Source organism: Protopterus annectens, chromosome 5.part0, assembly GCF_019279795.1.
Source record: "Protopterus annectens isolate FY-2018-M chromosome 5.part0, PAN1.0, whole genome shotgun sequence".
Lineage (NCBI taxonomy): Eukaryota > Metazoa > Chordata > Ceratodontiformes > Protopteridae > Protopterus > Protopterus annectens.
Genome location: NC_056735.1, coordinates 1,633,065,933 through 1,633,085,498, shown reverse-complemented (window position 1 = coordinate 1,633,085,498; position 19,566 = coordinate 1,633,065,933).

The window sequence follows — 19,566 nt, the reverse complement described above, 5'->3', positions numbered from 1 at the left end:
TAAATCAATAAATACCTAGTTGTTTAATTTGTTGATCAGTGTCTTGTGTCTGACCCTATCAAATGCTGAAGTTAAATGTATCTAAATTACATCCTAGCCCAATTTTTCATTCACAGCTGCTATTATATTGTTATTGAACATTATGTTACAGGTAGTGATATATCTATTTTCTACATATGCATGGTGATATACGGTCTCAAGTCCCAACATTTCCAATTCTGACAAGAACATATCAAATATTACCTTCTCCGTTATATTTCCACAACATGAAAGTAGACTTAAAGGTCTATAAGACTCTGGGTTTGTCCTACTCCCCTTTCCCCTTAAAGACATATTTAACAAATGCATGTCTCCAATCTTGAGGAATCTCCCCTTATTTATACAGCCTAGTAAATAATAGATACAATGGTACTATAAGTTATTGTCGAAGAGTTCTCATGTCATTATTACTAATTCCATCTCCTCCCATTGCTTTGTTTGGGTCCAGTTTGCATAGTTCTTTTTTAGTATAATCTATTTTGATTCCAGTATCTGAGGTTACCACAATAGCACTAGAACAACTTATCACCCTTTGTGGAGACAAACTGTTTTGCATAAGATTTTGTAAGTATATCTACAATCTGTTATGTCTTAGAATCCACACACATTTTATCAATGTGTATGTCTTTCCTCCTTCCACATCTTATATCTCTATAAAATGGTTTCCTATTATGCTCAATATCTTTACATACATTTTCTTCAAATGTTTCTTAATCTTGTCTCACAATATGCTTAATTTGTTTGTCTAGCTTATTTATTTCAGTTTTCAAAGTTGCAGTTCAACCTCTTTTCCATTTCTTATATTTTTTGTCTCTCACCTTATTCAGGTATCTTGTTCTTATGGAAATATATCCCCCTGAAGTTGTATGCATAGATTGTGGTGTTAAATATTTTTTTATATATTTTTTTGCACTCAAAGAAATTCTCTTTCAAAACTTTCCACATTCCTTCTACAGTTGTCCCACTCCAATTAGTTTTACATACTATGTTGCATTCTTACAATCTAAAGCAATTGTTGTTCCTGAACATACGTTATGAATAATTTCCTTACTAATGTTGTTGAATCAATATTATACAAATCTGTTTCTGTTAAATTTAAGTCTCCAGCCACTATTATTCTTCCATCCTATGTTTCATGGAAGAAATTTATAAATTCCTCTAGGTCATCTGCACTTGACTTTGGTGATCTATACACTCCAACAATTGTTATATGTTCCAGGATTGTCTTTATTGTCACAGTTACACAATTTATAGTACTGATGTTATCACTGAACATGTAGTAAACACAGATCTCATAACTATCTTTGATCCCCGTCATAATACCTTCACATGATTTTTGTTAGAATGTCTGTTACAGTAAAACATTTATACCCTGCCAGAAATGGTTTCCAGTCATTGTTTAATAACCATGTTTCACAAACAAAAACAACATCAATCTTGTGGAACATAGCACATTTTCCAACACAAAAGCTATAGTATTAATGCTGTTAGCATTAACAATCATCAGAAATGCATCAAATGTTGCTATCTGTGAACAGTTAAATTTCTGACTGGGCAAAAAACCTGCCTTGCATTTGTCAAATATTACAAAATATCTGCTGCAAAAATTCTCTTCCCTGATCTTGATAAATGCATGCCATCCTGTCTGAACACGTGTACCCAATATAAGGCTCAGATGCTGTACACATTTCCATTTTTTTAAAACGGGACATTTTTTCAAGTAGGTATTTACCCAAAAAAATATTTTCATTCACGGTAACCTGACCCTCCTTTCTATACCTGATTTGTGAAAAATACATTCTAACACCAGTACAAGCGATATTATCTGAGATGGCTTTAAGTTCCCTGCTAACATTCAGAGAATATTTCCACGAGGGGAGAATTATCTCATGTGTATTAACTTCTATAAAGGTTTAATGGAAAAGTGAGATAACAGATGGATGAATAATGTATATATTTCTATTATTAGTCCTTCTACACCTGGGGCTTTATTAGGTTTAAATTGTTTGATATTGTTTAGGATCTCTTTAAAAGTAATCTTCTTGTGTAAATTTTCTTTTAGTTTAGAGGACAATTTAAAAAAAGGATAAATCAAGATCTAGATTTGGGACAATGCCTTCATTTTCAGATTATTGATTCAGAGATATGTGATGATGGTTGAAAATATCATGGATATCCTCAATGTCTACAATTTGTTGTTATTAATATATTTTATTTCTAAAATGTTATTGCTTTTTTTATTGTATTTTGACTCTCTTAGTTAGATTGTGCATATTTTTGAGATATAGCATAATAGGCTACTTTTATTTTTTCCAGAGCTATGGCTGTTTTATGTGACAATATATCCATATATCTCTTATTTAGATTTTCTCTTCCTATGACTATAGGCTTATCATTTGTTTTATATTTAGCTTTCGTCTCTTGAAGTTGTGATTGTAAGTTTGATAGTTCTGATTCCCATTCTTTTCTTTCCTTACACCAAACTAGAATTTTACCAAAATTATAAGCTTTTAAACAGTCCCAGATCATAATTATATTATGTATTAGTATCAGTATTATTTGTTTCTAAATACATATTCAATTCAGAAAGGAGCCAGAATTTGAAATCTTTTAATTTTGTTATATAGGCAGATGTCCTGGTTAAATAAGGTAATATTTGAAGAATGTATGGAATTTTAGTGTATAGGCATAGTGACTGGAAATAGGGCAGGGTATGATAGTCAATGTGGATATCTATGAAATTATGTCTTGGGATACCAGTTCTCAATCAATTCTAGGTTGTGTATCATATTTATAAGAATAATGAGTAAAGAGTAATCATTTGCAGTCCCTCACAGGGAATGTATCTTTTCAAGTTAAAACTTTCAGTCTAGTTTTTAAGCACTTTTGCAGATGAAGTAATTCTTAGTTTGCTTTCATTACTATAATCTGAATCATCTAATAAACAATTGAAGTCACCTCCTATTATTATAGTGCATATATATATTTGTTACGAATAGCATCAATATGCTTTCTGTCTAAATTCTGACTCATCACAGGAAACCAATACATATTTACTAGAGTCAAGAATATGTTATGTTTTATAAAATGCCATCTTGGTCCTCATATTTATTAATGATCTGTGGTAAAATAGCATTTTTCCATAAACTCATTACTCCTCTTCTCTTGCTTGTAAATGAGGATTGTGCCAAACTTTAATAATTAGTGTGATTCCATACATTATTATCGGCATAATTAAAGTGTGTTTCTTGAAGGCATATAAACTGAGCTTTCTTCAGTTTTAAATAATGAAGCAGTTTAGATCTTTCCCTTGGATTATTTAAATCACTGACATTCAAAGATAACAGAGTTAAGTCCATCTATGAAACATGTTAAGACAATAGTATAATCATCAGCATAAGTCAATCTAACTAAATATTGTAAAATTATAAATGCAGGGTTAAAACCAATATTTCAGGCATGATAAAAAATAAAAAGGAACAATAGTAATAAACCAAAAAGAATAATTCTTTTAAATACATGGAATTCACAAAATTCTTTCTTTCTCACTCATGTATCAGTCACTTAGTAGATTACTTCTGATGTTAACAACTGACAGTTGTTAATAGTTCCATAGGCTCTGTTGTGGCACTTGTTTTATCATGTCTGGTAGGATCTGATGAAGTGTGTAGCACTTGTGGAATTGTCTTGCTGGCATCTACTTTTTGCTCTGGCTGGCATTTTGTGAGTCATTATTACTTTCATGTGGTGATCTTCACTGTGGATAAAGTGAACCATTTTGGAAAGTGCTAAACATGCTTCTAGAGGTTTTGTTTGTGAATCTTGTTTTTTTTTTCTGGCATAAAGGTGATTGCCTGTTTACTTTAGTATTGATCTTGTTCCTGTTTGCTTGCTTTGTGTTTTGTTGAAAATGGAGATTTCACTCAATTGATTGGAGTGCATGTGTGCTTCTCTTTCCTGTTGTGTTTTATTGGTGACATAGTGAGCAGAGTTATCTTTGGCAGAGAAGGGCTTGTGTTTCTCTAATCTGTTTAGGCTGAAAATGTTGCACAAGATGGAGATTGCCTTTCTTTAACCTAATTATGTACATTCTTGGATCATAGAGAGTATTGTTATAAGCCATAACAGTGTTTCAAGGCAGGAGGAGCCGAAGAGTGGAAGAGTTACATGCTGGGTATCTGTTCTCATTCACAGTACTTTATTGTGGTGTTGAGTAGGAGGAATTTACGTGATTTAAAGTAAAGGATCAGAGAGGGAGATGGAGGGGTAAGAGAGAAAGGAATAACTAACTAAATAAATAGGAGTATGAAAAAAGAAAAAAATTGGAAAGACAATGGAAATGGACAGTATATGAGTTGAAGGAGACAGAATAAGAGAGAAATATATATATATATATATATATATATATATATATATATATACACACACACACACACACACATACATATATATATATATATATTATATATATACATATATATATATATATTATATATATACATATATATATATATATATATATATATATATATGTATGTATATATATATATATATACAGACACACATATAGAGGTCTACTTTCATTTGTCGAAAGCTCATTATTTCGACAAACAAAGGTATGACCCCATTTACGTGAAAGTACACTTAAACGAAAGTGCACTTTTGTGAATACCGGTTCACCGAACCGGTAATAACAACAAAAAGAAACACTGCAGCACCAAAGCATGCTACAGTGGGGCAAGGGAACATACCTGTTTCCTCACTGTAGTGCGTTCTCGGAGTTAGTATATATAAGGTAGCAGGAGTGTGGGGTGGAGCAGGGGGGCTTGTCTCCCCGCAAAACTGCCTTTGTAGTGTTTCTTTTGTTGTTATTACCAGTTCAGTGAACCAGTATTTACAAAAGTGCACTTTCACATAAATGGGGTCATACGTTTGTCAAAATAATGAGCTTTCGATAAATGAAAGTAGACCCATACATATACATACATACACACACACACACACACACACATATATATATATATATATATATATATATATATACACATACACACATGTATGTGTGTGTGTGTGTGTGTGTGTATATATATATATATATATATATATATATATATATATGTTTATATATTAGATATATAAAATTTGAAGCGACTGATACTTCTTCACTCATTTGGATTTCTAGATTTAATATATGAGAACAAGCATACATTTATCATCTCATCTCTTCTTCTCATATCCAAATTTATTCAGTTGTCTCATTGGAAAAACAAATCATTATAATTTATATATCTCCATATTATTAGACTTTTGCTGGAGTTCTATTAATTATATTAATTCTCTATTCTTTGATAAGCTCTAGGAAAGTTAGATAGTGAAGGATAGTCTAGTGGATCTTATAATTCACATAATTCGAGCAATTCAGAGAGAAGTCTCGGCTATAAAAAGTAAGCGGTCAAACCTTTGGAAGGATAGCTACAATGTTGAGGAAATACAAAGCAGATAAGAAATGAAATTGCATAGTTATTAATAACTAACTCTACTTTCATATTTCAGATTATTTCAGAAGGAGACAATGGGTGAAAACAGCAGCTCTAAATTTCTGTATGTGCAATATACCCTTATACCTTCACTTGTTTTGCTTTGCTTTGGAGGCTCCATGCTGAAACAGTAAGTTATGTACTCACCATAACGTTAGATGTATGTAGTCCATCTCGCCTCACATTCTTCACCTGTGGGTTCGGAGCTGAATGTCGGCTCCGACTCGGCCTATTTTACTAGCTCGAAAGTCTTTGATTGGCTGGGCTAAGATGGTATCTCACAATACACTGCTCCACATCCCCAGATCTAGTTTGCTGCCAACTGAAGTATCGTATCCATAGCCCAAACACACACACACGCACATAACAACGAGGTCCAACAAATTATCCAAAGGGACTCTGTAACATCAGAAGTACAAGGAGATCCTCCAAATCCTCCAGGTGTGGGGGACGGTGGGGGGGTAATGAAGAATGTGAGACAAGATGGACTACATACATCTAACGTTACGGTGAGTACATAACTTACTGATGTTATGTAGTCCTATCTTGCCTGCATTCTTCACCTGTGGGACAGCGTCCCTAGCACCTACATCCTGGGTGGCTCAATGGAAAATACTCCTGAGCACTGTGGAGCCAAAAGATGATCTGCCCCTGGACACCACATCCAATTTGTAATGGGAAACAAACGTGTGAGGAGAAGCCCATGTTGCAGCCGCACATATATCATCCATCGATAACCTAGCCTGAAAGGCTGTGGAAGTGGAAACTGCTCTGGTAGAGTGTGCTCTGACTGGAAAGGGCAGGCTCTTTCCTCCTGCCTGATAAATAAAGGAGATGCAACCAGCTATCCACCTGGAGATGGTGACTTTGGAAACTGCAGACCCCAAGCGATTCTCTGAAAATGAAACGAAGAGCTGGTCTGACTTCTGCCAATCTTTAGTCCTGTGTAGATAAAAGCGTAGTTGCCTATGAACATCCAACAGATGAAACTGGTACTCTGCCTTATTGGAGAAGTTGAGGAAGAAGACCGGCAGCTCAATGGACTGATTAATATTAGATAAAGAAGCCACTTTGGGAAGAAAGGACGGATTTGGTCTGAGAGAGACTCTATCTCTATGGAATATCAAATATGGAGGCTTGACCAAGAGGGATTGCAGTTCTGATACACGTCTAGCTGATGTGATAGCTATCAAAAAGGCAGATTTCCATGTAAGAAATTTTAAATCGCAGGAAGCCGCGGGCTCAAAGGGTGTGAGAGTGAGAGCCTGCAGAACAACATTGAGGTCCTAGGGCATAACAGGTTGAGATACAGGGGAACGAAGGAGAAGAGTGCCTTTCAGGAACGCTTTACACAGCCTGTGTGCCATTAAGCTTGGTTCATAAGCCACATGATAATTTGAAATAGCCGCCAGCTGAACTTTGATGGTGGCTGAGGCAGACCCTTGATAGAATAAATGAGACAGAAATTCCAAAACAGAATCAATGGGGGCTGTGTAGGGGTCAACACCTCTGGAATGGGCCCATATCGAAAACCTTTTCCACTTGCTAGAGTAGATCTTCCTAGTGGACGGTTTATGAGAGGATGAAAGAATATGGACTACGTCTGGAGAAAAATCATGACACCTGACTACGGATGGAAGTGGAGCAGCCAGGCGGTCAGCCGGAGGGTCTCCAGGGAGGAGTGGAGCTGTCCCGACATATGTGTCAGCAAGTCTGGACGGGGGTCCAGAGTCCAAGAAGCATCCACGATGTAAGGTTGAAGGAAGGGGAACCATACTTGTCGAGGCCAGTGTGGTGCGATCAGAATTAATCGGCTTCCCAGGGATAGTGCTTTCTGAATCACCCTGGAGATAAGGGGAAATGGAGGGAAAGCATACAGCAGACCCGAGGGCCAATTGTGCACAAGAGCGTCCCTTGGAGATTCCCCCGGTGGGGGGATCAGCGAGAAGTAGCTGCGGCATTTCGCATTGAGGGGACTGGCAAACAGGTCGCAGCAAGGCTGACCCCATTTGCTGAATATGCTGTCCGCCACTCGGCGGTTCAAGGACCACTTGTAAGGCATGAGTATCGCAATTGGTCTTCCCCGGGATGTGCATTGCCACCAAGGCCCGCTGGGAAGCTATCACCCAGTTCCACACTCTCATGGCCTCCCTGAAAAGGGGGTACGATCTGGTTCCTCCTTGCTTGTTGAGATACCACACTACTGACATGTTGTCTGAGTGTATCGCAATAGTCCCTAGAGGGAGGACATCCTGAAGTGCCTGCAATGCTAGGAGCACTGCCCTCATCTCCAGGACATTTATGTGCAAGTCTATCTCGTGCTCCTGCCACGTGCCTTGGACCATCCTGCCGAGATAATGCCCCCCCCCATCCTATCCGGGAGGCGTCCGTGGTCACTGTGGCTACCGGGTTGGGTGGAACAAAGGGTTTCCCTACGTCTAAGTTGTTGGTGCATAGCCACCAACTGAGGTCCTGCTTGCATTTGCCTGTGATAAAGATAGGATGGGATAGCGGTAGACTTTGGAAGGACCATTGGGCGAATAGGAGCCATTGTAGGATCCTCATATGTAACCTCGCTAATGGGACCATCATGATAGAGGACGCCATTATCCCCAGTAACTGAAGAACTAGTCTAGCCCTCACACGTGTCAGAGGCATTATCATCCGAACCTGTCATTGCAACCCTGTGATCCTCTCCATAGGTAGGAATGCTCTCAACCGAATAGTGTCCAACTCTGCTCCTATAAATGAGACACACTGTGAGGGTAGCAAGGCAGATTTTTTCCAGTTTATTGTGATGCCTAACTGGTGACAAAGATCGAAAAATCTCTGTTTTGAAGAAGTAGATGCTTGGCGGGGGTGGATAGGAGCCAGTCATCCAGGTAAGGAAACACCTGGAATCCTAGACGTCTCAGGTGAGTCATCACCACTGCCATGCACTTGGTGAACACCCTGGGGGCTGTGGTGAGACCAAAGGGCAGGGCTCGAAACTGGAAGTGCCTGGGTCCCAGCCGGAAGCATAGATGACATCTGGATGCTCTGTCCATTTTGATGTGGTAATAAGCATCCTTCAGGTCGATGGAGCACATCCATACTTCTTTTCCCAACAATGGGAGAATCGATTGTAGCGTGACCATCTGGAATTTGGACTTGTATACCTAATGACTGAGTTGGCTGAGATCCAAAATTGGTCTCAGGTCCCCCGTTCTTTTCGGCACCAAAAATAATCTCGAGGAAGTCCCTAATCTGATCTGGTCTGGGGGGACTGGTTGGATGACTCCTTTTTCTAGCAGCTGAGAAACCTCTGTTGCTGCATGACCCCTTTGACTGGGTGGAAAGTCTGGGATCCTTTTGATGAGAGGGGGTGTGGAGTGAAATGGGATGGTGTAACCTCCGGCGATTATCCCTAATACCCATCTGTCCTGGGTGATGTTGACCCAGGCTTCCGGATACCGGGAAATTCGACCCCCGACTGGCTCCGGAGAAGCACAGCCAGGCACACCCTCAGGAATGAGAGTATGGGGAACCACGAAAGGAATTGCGGTCCCCAGAATTGTGGGAGCCCCCTCTGCCTCTGGGGCGATGTCTCCCTGAGTATGACCCCCCTCCCCTGCCTCGGGAGGGTTTCACCCTGTGCGGTAGGAAAAAAACCTTTGTGATTTTTTGAGCCACATCTTTCCCCCTCGCTGAGCCTTGGGATAAGGTCTCGACGGGAAGGAAAAACAGACTCCCACAGCAGACAAGGTCTTTCCCTCTTGCTCGCACCTGGTGAGTGTGTCTTTCACTTTGGTCCCGAACAAGGCGGAACCATCAAAGGGGGCATCAGTAAAGGAAGACTTAAAGGCCTCCGCAAAGTGACACAGGCGTAGCCAGGCTTGCCTCCTGAGGGCCACCCCTGAGCTAGCCGCCCTACTAGCTCCCTCGGCCACATACGAAATCAGTCGCATGGACAAGTTAGCAATGGAGTGGTGGGTAGAGAGCTGAGCGTTGACAGTCTGAGCCACCGCCTCAGGCACGTTACCCGTCAGAGTATCTCCTAACTCCTTAAGGAGATCTCTCTGGAGCCACGTGAAATGAGACAAATAATTCAGCGACCGCAAGGTAAAGGTCGCTGAAGACAGAGTACACTTCCCGTACCGATCCATAGTCCTGGACTCCTTGTTAGGAGGATGGACCGAAGAGGAAGACTCAGCAACTTCCTTCTGTGTGGCAGCTGCCACCACCATAGCATCTACCGGGACTCCCTTTGTTAAAAATTCTTTCCCCTGGGGAGCAGACAAATATTTGTTGGGGCGTCGGGGAACAGGCTCCACGGAGTCAGGAGTCTCCCACACCCTTCGACAAATAAGGTCCAGGAGCTCGTCGAAGGGTGGAGACCCCCAGGAGGCAGAGGGCTGAGCGCCAAATGCCTTAAGGAATACTGACTCCTCCTCGGAGGGGGGGTTTGGAGGGCCAGTCTCCTCTTTGTTTCAAGATCTCCAGGATGTCGGAGAACAAAACATCCTCAGAGGAAGACTTAGGGGACCCCTCCGATTCCTCGAGGTCAGTATCAGAAGTGAGAGACTTGTCCTGGGAGTCTACATGCTTCCTCTTGCATGATTTCTTTCTGGGGGATTCCTCAGGCACAGGCTCTGAGGGCCCCTCAGAAAGAAGGGGACCACTCGTGGAGGTATCCTTAGGCCCTGGTGCTCTGCTATCCAAGTATAGGTGGGTGTCAGAAGCTCTCGCCGGTGTTGTGGGGGACAGATGAATCGATCCAAGAGAAGTAGCTGACCTAGCCAGCGTGCTCCGCATAGCCTCGAAGGTGGGACCCCCCCGAATTGGAGGACTGACCACCTTCCAAGGCCATGATCGGGACCGGTGTGCCTGCAGCCGAGGCACGGAGAGGGAGGCTCGGAACCGAAGGATGTTCCGAGGGGTCCCCCTCGGGCCTGACCGAGGAGACCCGAGTCTCAAACCCTGTGGACGGAACCGACAAGGTCGGAGCCGATGCGGGCACCGATAAACCCCGCTGGGGGATCGAAGCCAGCACAGGAACGTCCCTTGGAGTGGAGCTTACCGGCTCCAATGACAAGGATGCACTCGGAGGAAGAATAGCAGGAACAACTAACAGAGCTGGCTCTGGAGACAACTGGGTCGGAGCCGAGAAAGGTTTGGCCAACACTGGCGACTGGAGGAGCCTCTGCACCACCCTATCCACATCCAAATCGGAAAGCCTGGAGGATTTGGAGGAAATGGATGGAGACCTAGACCTCCTGTCTGGAGAACCTTGCCTCAAACTTGGCGACCGGCTCCGAATCAGTTCCAAAATTATCGGAGTGGACGCAGGCTCAGTCGACACAGCTACCTCCTGCGGCCCCGATGCCGGTGGAGCCAAGGAAGCAGACTCGACAATGGTAATTTTACAAGGTGGCTCCGAAGCAATAGATGGAGCTGGAGACCTTTTCTTGGATTTGGAGGATTTAGACTTCGACTGGGAGCTGGGAGTCGAACCTAAATCCTCCGCAAAGGATGGTTTTAGCAGTCCCTTTAGGATCAATTTGTTTTTCCTCTCTTGGAGCACCCAAGGACTAAAGGCGTGGCAGAAACTGCATGACTCCTGAAGGTGGATGGCTCCAAGACAGTAAACACAGACCGAATGTCCGTCCATGATAGACATTTTATAGGCACACTTAGTACACTTTTTAAAGCCCGAGGGCTTATGCTCTTTTTGTTTTTTAGACATGCCAAGCCAACAATTGTAGCAGCCGCTACTCACAAAAGGCGGGAAAACCGCTAACACAGAAACCGGAGAACAAGTAAAATCAACAATCAAGGCACAGGGGAGAACCTCTAAAAAACCGGTTCTCAACTAAACTAAGAGAAACGCACCTAAGACAGCCAGACAAACACCACAAGGAGGACTAGGTCCTCTAACTTAAATGGGCCTAGCCTGAAGGAGAAAGGGATACCACACACAAAACACTCGCAACCTACCAAAAGAAACGCAGCAACAACACTATGAACGATTATATTTGTCTAAACACAATTAGCCAAAAATTTCCACAAGAAAGTTTTTTTATAGCAATACTTAGCCACAGCCAAGTCGAGACCACGTCCGAGCTCTACAAGTGGCAAACGAGATCTGGGGATGTGGAGCAGTGTATTGTGGGATACCATCTTAGCCCAGCCAATCAAAGACTTTCGAGCTAGTAAAATAGGCCGAGTCGGAGCTAACATTTGGCTCCGAACCCACAGGTGAAGAATGTAGGCGAAATAGGACTACATAACATCAGCATCTTGCTGTTCTTCTTAAATAAGTTGGACCAGTGAAGGGCACAAAAGGATGGAGAAATGTGGAATTCCTGGAGAAGGTGCTTTAAGGTATTAAAGCAGTGACAGTAGTGGGACCTTGAAGGTCGCAGTCGGAAGGAGAATTCCTGAGGGAGATGTTGGAAGTTATTAAACAGTGACAGTAATAGGACTGGTGTAGGGCATAGAAAGATGGAACAATGTGGAATTCATGGAGGAAATGTTGGTAGTTATTAAACAGTGACAGTAATGGGACTGATGGATGGTATAGAAGGATAGAGAAATATGAAACTCCTGGCAGAAGTTTTGGAAGTTTGTAAATAAGTGACAGATAGGACAGGCAAAGGGCATAGAAAGATGGACAAATGTGGAAGTCATGGAGGGGATGTTGGAAGTCATTAAAGCAGTGACAGTAATGGGACCAGTGAAGGGCATAGATGGATGTTGAAACATATTATTCATGGAGGAGATGTTGAAAGTTATTAAAGCAACGAGAGCAATGGGACTGGTGGAGGGCACAAAAGGATGGAGAAAAGTGGAATTCCTGGAGTAGACATTGATAGTAAAACAGTAACATTAATGGGACGAGTACATGATCAGCATAAGGCAACCACACTGTTGGAATCTGATACTAGCCAGGAGATGGGAGAGGGAAGACAGGAAGCTAGTGCATGTTGGAGGTGGGAGGAGTGTGCAGACCAACTACATATGTATTAGGAGTGTAAAGGGAAAGAGGAGTTGTGTGATATGTGACACAAATCTGGAGAGAGGTTTGTTTCAAGCAAGTGGAGAAAACATGGAAAGAGTGTTGACAGGAGTATACCAGCAGGGGAGGGAATGCCATAGTAGTAAAATGTGTAGGCTGATGATAATGTGATTGTGGGCATATACTGAGAAAGCAGGGCAGTGGGCATCATAGGGAACAGGAGTCTAGCCTGTTATGTAGAGACAGAGAAGGAAGAAATAGTACTGGGGAGATGGGAGAGGTGAACATTCAGGAGGAGCAGTACAAATGGGGAAGGTGGGTTGAAAAAGGAAAATGTGAAAGGAGGCTGGTTCAAAACAGAAGGATTTGGGATGCCATAGCAATGCTAAATCACCTTTTTATCATCATTAATCCCCTTTTTGCCATTTTCTACACAGTGTCAGGGTGTCATGCCAACTATTGACATTGCTCTCATTTCAGTGCCACAGTCATGACTAAATCAGGAGCCAAAAAGCAGTGCAAATATGTAACAAACAGAGTATAATGTAGAGGATAATCCAGTCCATATTTGTGCTGCATCTGTCTGCACTATGTACAAAGTATGAAAATGGAGTATGTGAAAATGAAAAACAGAAAGACAAAACAATAAAATATGTATAGTTTCCTGCAAATACAGTCCTGAAGGCAAAGCCACGGCTAAGTGAAATGACACCCCCCCCAGGCAATCCTCAGATTGACGCCTGCCTCAACCAACATTAAGGATCAAAGGAAAAAAGAATGTTCCAAAGTTGATTAGTAAATTAAGCAAAGAGCTTAAAACATCTCCTTCTATAGTTACATATGCACACTCATATTACAAACAACAGGTCTATGTTAAAAGTTTGACTTTTTTAAATAGTCAAATTTCATATGATCGAACTCATATGATCAACTACTTAAAAAGTTAAATGTATCCCTATTCACTTAAACAGTGAATTGTCTTGAGATCACGGCACAATGAGGGCCCTTTCCCCACTGTGGTATGACCTCAGAGTTGGTATATGTAATTATCAGGGGGTTAGGGGGTGCAAGGGGGCTTGCCCCCTGCAAAAATGTTGCTTTTGAGTTTTTACATATGTTTGACTTTTTAAATAGTCGATCATATGAGTTTGAGCAAATGAAATTCAACTATTTAAAAAGAAGATTATATGACATAGATCCTACAAACAACTAAGCACATTTATTTAAGAAGCTGCAATATCAGCCATGGCTGCTTAAATAATTACCATTACTGCACTTATAGATTTATAGAGTCATAGATTGTTACTAGGCTAATGACCCAGGAGCCCTTTTTAAGCCTAGCCAAGTTTTCCCAAAATAATAATGATGTACTGTATCCAAATAGGATGTAAAGGGCTAGGCATTTATAAGATACCTCTGTCCATAAGGAACATGGTTGCCAGGCCTGGTATAACTATCCTATTTCACAACCGATGTTCTAGGTTGTGCTTAAAGTGGGTAATAAACAAACTCAGTTTCACATGGATGGGAATCCTGTTCCATAGGAGGAGCAGTCTCTGGGACACATCTGTCTCTCCAGCATGTTCTGTTTAAACCACAGAAAAAAATTCAGGTCCTTAGGCCTTGTATTTCTGGTACTGTTTGATTTACAAATATGCAGGAGATTCATAAGTGTGGAGTTTGCAAATGCTTTGTAAGCCAGACATAGATCACCCCTCAGTAATCTATAAGAGACTGAGTACAGGGAAAGGGCTTTAAGGTGCTCTGTGTAAGGCAGGTCTATTATCCCTTGCATTCTTTTTGTAATGAACTTCTGAAGTCACTCTAGTTGGTGCATATGCCTGGTCAGGTACATACCAAAGCAGGCATTGTACTCTACGATTGGTTTTACAAGGGCAGAGTACAGTGGGATAATGACCTCTTTGGACCTAAATGCCATGCCCTTACTTATAAGTTGTGCAACATAAAAGGATTTCTTCACCACTGTAGCCATGTGGTGGTCAAATGTAAGGCTACTGTCTACGTGAGTACCCAGATCCTTGATCACTGGGTCAACTCTTATGGATGTATTATCAGCATGGTAATTAGAGCATTTGTACAATTATTTATGGACCCCATGGCCCCATTTGCCTAAGTTTTTTGGAATACTGAAACATCATAAAAATAAAATGAACCCACCTAAAGGCCAGTGGTGGCAAGCAGGGGATCCCCTATGGAAGCAAAGACCATACACCTAGATTATTTTTTGAAACCCGTAGCCCAGAAAAAAAAAAAACAGATCATATATAAAATATTCTATGGACTTTTTGAGAAAAATAAGAAACAGTTGAAGCTGACAGCATCTTGCTAACAATCAAAGTAAAGTCATTCTATACTGTGCTTCCTCAGAATAGAAGCAGCCGTGGATTCTTTTAAAACACACCATAATAGTACACAAACACAGCTAGAAAAGTTAAGTAAACTCCTTAATTTGGTGCTGGATTTTAATTTCTTTACTTTCAAAGGAAAACATTACAAAACTGGAATAGCTATGGGGGCGGAGTTGGCTCCCAGTTTAGCCAACATAGCCCTGGGCAAGTGGGAGGAGGATTTTGTGCTCACCGCCAGAAATTTCATGCAGTACATCTCATATTATCTTAATTTTATCAACAATATATATATTGTATGGAAAAGTGACACTTTACAGCTAGAAGAGTTTATTAGGTACGTCAGTCTAACTACTACCTTTCTGTGTTTCACCTCCTCCCACAGCTCCAGCTCAACCACATTTTTAGACATACCAATTTACAAGTACATTAAAAGTACATTAACAACGGCATAATTTTCACTGATCATGCCCAAAAACCAATGAGAGTGAACCTCTTACTCCACAGTAAAAGTCTGCATCCCACCAAGACAAAATATAACAAGATTAAGTCCCAGGGATATAGGTTAGCTATAATAACCACAAAGATGGAACCTCTTCTGAAAAAGGTTAACAATTTGGAAAATGATTTCTTAGCAAGGGGGTATGAGAAACAAATGTTAAGAAACATTTTTGAACTGATCATCGAGCTTAAAAATACCAATGCATCCATATTAAACCGACCCATTGGAAGAATTTTTAAGAAGTCTGTGGACAGTAAATCAAAAGACAGCTGCATACTGATATATACTATGGATTTTCATTGTATCAAGAATATTATCAAGGAGAACTGGGCCATAACAACAGAAAGCCCATATCTTGTAGACATTTTGGGTGAAGCCCCGACTTTTGTATATAGGAAGGCTAGAAACATTAGGAGCTTTGAAAAAGGAGAAAGTACAGTTGTGTACACTTACCATAAATGTAGATGTTCAAGTGTATTCACTGTTGCAGTCATCACACTTGGGTTATCTGCTTGCAGTAGCCCTCAGTCTGCCTGATTATCAAAGTCTTGGGTCCTGCGTCGGTTGCTGTCTCATCTTCCATGACGTCAGGTAGTCAGGGGTATAAAGCATGCAGCCGATACCATTGCATCAGTTTTTCTTGCCCCAGATGTCAGGTGCCCCCCCCCTCCAATGGGGAGCAATTAAATATATACATACAAGGTTACACTTCCAACAAAAAGCAAATACACCAAAAAGCTTTTAAGCAGAATAAAGGAGAGTAAAAGTATAGCCAAAAGAAGTCAGGGGGCTGGAGAGAGGGTACCCAGGACTGCAACAGTGAATACACTCGAACATCTACATTTATGGTAATTGTACACAACTGTACTATGTTCTTCGTATTTCACTGTTGCAGTCATCACAGCTGGGTAGATTCCCAAAGCTAAGGATGGGAGGAGGCATTTAGATAGCAATAGGACTAGCTATAAGGCCCTACAAGACTGCAGTGGCAAAGCCAGCTCTGGATTTAGAGAAAATTGGTAAATGGTAATGCTTGGTGAAAGTATGTACAGAACTCCAGGTAGCAGCTTCTAGGATGTCCCTGGTAGGTACACCTCTGAGAAAGGCTGTACAGGTAGATGCAGCCCTGGTTGAATGGGGTCTAATCCCCTATGGGATAGGTTTTCCATGGTGCTTATAGCAGAAAAGAATGCAATGGCCTATCCATTTAGAAATGGTTTGCTTTGAGATAGCCTTCCCCTCTGCCCCTGCAGCAAATGCCACCAGCAGTTGTTCAGATTTCCTTTGAGGTTTGGTCCTGTCCAAGTAAAATCTAAGTTGTCTGTACACATCTAAGGAGTGCAGTATCCATTCTCCTTTGTTCTGTGAATTGGAAAAGAAGGTAGGCAAATGAATGGATTGATTAAGAGCCACACTGGATACCACCTTGGGCATGAAAGAGGGATTGGTCTTGAGGGAGACCCTGTCCGCATGAAAGATGATGAAAGGGTCCACTGCCATAAGGGCCTGTAATTCAGATACCCTTCTTGCTGAAGTGATTGCTAAAAGGAAGGCTGTTTTCCAAGAAAGGAATTTTAAATCTGCACTTGTAGCTGGCTCAAAAGGAGGAAGAGTGAGTTTTTCCAATACAAAGTTGAGGTCCCAGGCTGGAGTTGGGGCTCTCCTGGGTGGTCTTAAGTTTTTGGCCCCTCTGAGGAATTGCTTGCGTAGTGGGTGAGAGAAGAGGGGTGGGTCTGTGTTATAATGAGCTGAAATGGCTGAGGCGTGAATTTTAATTGAGTAAAAAGAAAGGCCCTTGTGAAGCATCTCAGTTAGGTATTGAAGAATCTGAGGTAAATTGGGTGCTGCTGTGTCCATCCCTTGAATTTGGTTCCAGGCACAGAATCTTTTCCATTTTTCAGCATAAGATTTTCTAGTACTAGGCCTCCTTGCTTACAAAACGACATCCAGGACTTGTTTACTGAGGGATGGTAGTGGAGAGATTAGGTAATTAGCCAGGCTGCCAGGTTCAGGGTTTGAAGCTGAGGGTGCAGAATCCTGTTTTCCTGTTCAGACAACAGGGTAGGGGTCTGAGGCAGGTGCCATGGAGCCAGCAGTGACACACTGCGCAAGAGGGGGTACCAATGTTGGCATGGCCAGTCTGGTGCAATGAGAATCATCCTTGATTTGTCCTGTTTGATCTTTAGTAGTACCTTGTTTAGGAGAGGCAGAGGAGGAAAGGCTTAAACTGATAGTTTTTTCCAGCTGAAGGATAGAGCATCCACTTTCCAAGCTTGCTTGTGGGGAGTCCTTGTGCAGAATTTGTCCAATTTGTAGTTCTGGGTGGAGGCAAACAGGTCTATATCTGGGCTCCCCCATTAATTTGTCAACATGTTGAAAGTCTTTGGTTCCAGTTTTCATGCGTGTGGGACCATGAGATTTCTGCTTAGTTCATCTGCTAGTGTATTTAGTTTTCCTGGCAGGAATTGAGCCTGTAGATGCACTTGGTATCTCAAGGCTGTGTTCCACAGAGCCATGGCTAGTCTGCAGAGGGGGTAAGAATGAGTGCCCCCCCCCGCTTGTTTATGTACCACATAACAGTGGTGTTGTCCATCTTTACCACTAATTGTCCTGGAAGAATGTGGTCCTTGAAGGCTGTCAGAGCATTCTGTACAGCTAACATTTTTTTTTATTGATATGTAGGTGCATTTGACTTGGGTTCCATTTGCCCTGAATGCACTTCCCTGACAGGTTTGCCCCCCATGCATAGTATGATGCATCTGTTGTTAGGGTATGGGTGGCAGGGGGTAGAATAAATGGTAGTCCCTTAATTTGGTGGCAGGCCTCTGCCCACCAAAGGAACTTTAACCGTAGGCAAGGTATGATAGAAATCATTGCTTCTAGGTCCTGAGAATGTTGACACCATAGGCTTTTTAGATACCATTGTAGTTTCCTCATATGCAGTCTTGCATAGGGAATTAGTAGAATGCAGGAGGCCATGAACCCCAAGGCTTGCAGTATTTGCCTTGCAGATAGCAGGGTTTTTGCGACCATTAGTTTGAAGTAAGTTGTCAATTAAATGCGTTTCTCTGGCATGATGAAAGCCATCTGGGAAGTTGTATTCAAGCTTGCTCCCAGGAATATAATTTGTTGACAGGGTACCAGATGTAATTTCTTTGCATTTATGGTGTACCCCAGACAAGTTAGCATCTTTTATACAAATGCCAGATGATTCAAAAGTATGTCCTGGCTTTCTGCCTGAATTAGACAATCGTCCAGTTATGGATATATTTGAATATTTCTTTGCCTGCAAAATGCAATGACTGGAGCTAGGCACTTTGTGAATACCCCGGACGCAATAGATAAGCCAAAGGACAGTGCAGAGAACTGATAGTGCAAGTAGCCTGCTTTGAAGCATAGGTATCTTCTGCAGGATTCCCTGATTGGGATATGCAGGTAGGCTTCCTTTAAATCGAGTGTTGCTAACCAGGCATCTTTGCCTAGCATAGGAAGCAACTGGTGAAGAGTTAGCATCTTGAATTTTGGAATCACCAAAAAAGTGTTTAATTTAGATAGGTCCAGGATAGGATGCCATGAGTTGTCCTTTCTGGGTACCAGAAAGAGTCTTGAGTAAAAACCTTGTCCCTTTTCCTCTTCTGGTACAGTATGAATAGCTTTTATGCTTAAGAGAGAAAGTACTTGCTTTTGAGCTTCTGCCCACTGATTTGGGGGTAAATCTAGCCAACCATTTGGGGTTGGTAACGTATGGAATTGAAATCTGTATACTTGGGAAACTATATTTAAAACCCATTTGTCCTGGGTATTGAGTTCCCAGTTTTTTGCCTGCGGAGCAATCCTTCCGCCTAAAGGAGCAATCAGTTGAGAAGTGCTTGGAAGTTTTAAAGTTAGGTCATTGAGACAATTTACCATAGGGGGGAGTCTTACTACTCCCTGATTTGGAAGTGGTAGCCTCCCACTTCTTAGTCCTGTGCGTACCCTGGGACTGAAGCCTGGGGGGTCTGCTGGATCTGGGTTTGGACTGAGAAGGCTTGGAAGAGGCAGGAAAGGACCAATTTTTAGAGGGACAATGCCTACTAAATCTTGGAGGCTGTACTTGCAGGAAATCTTTAACAGTTTGCATAGATT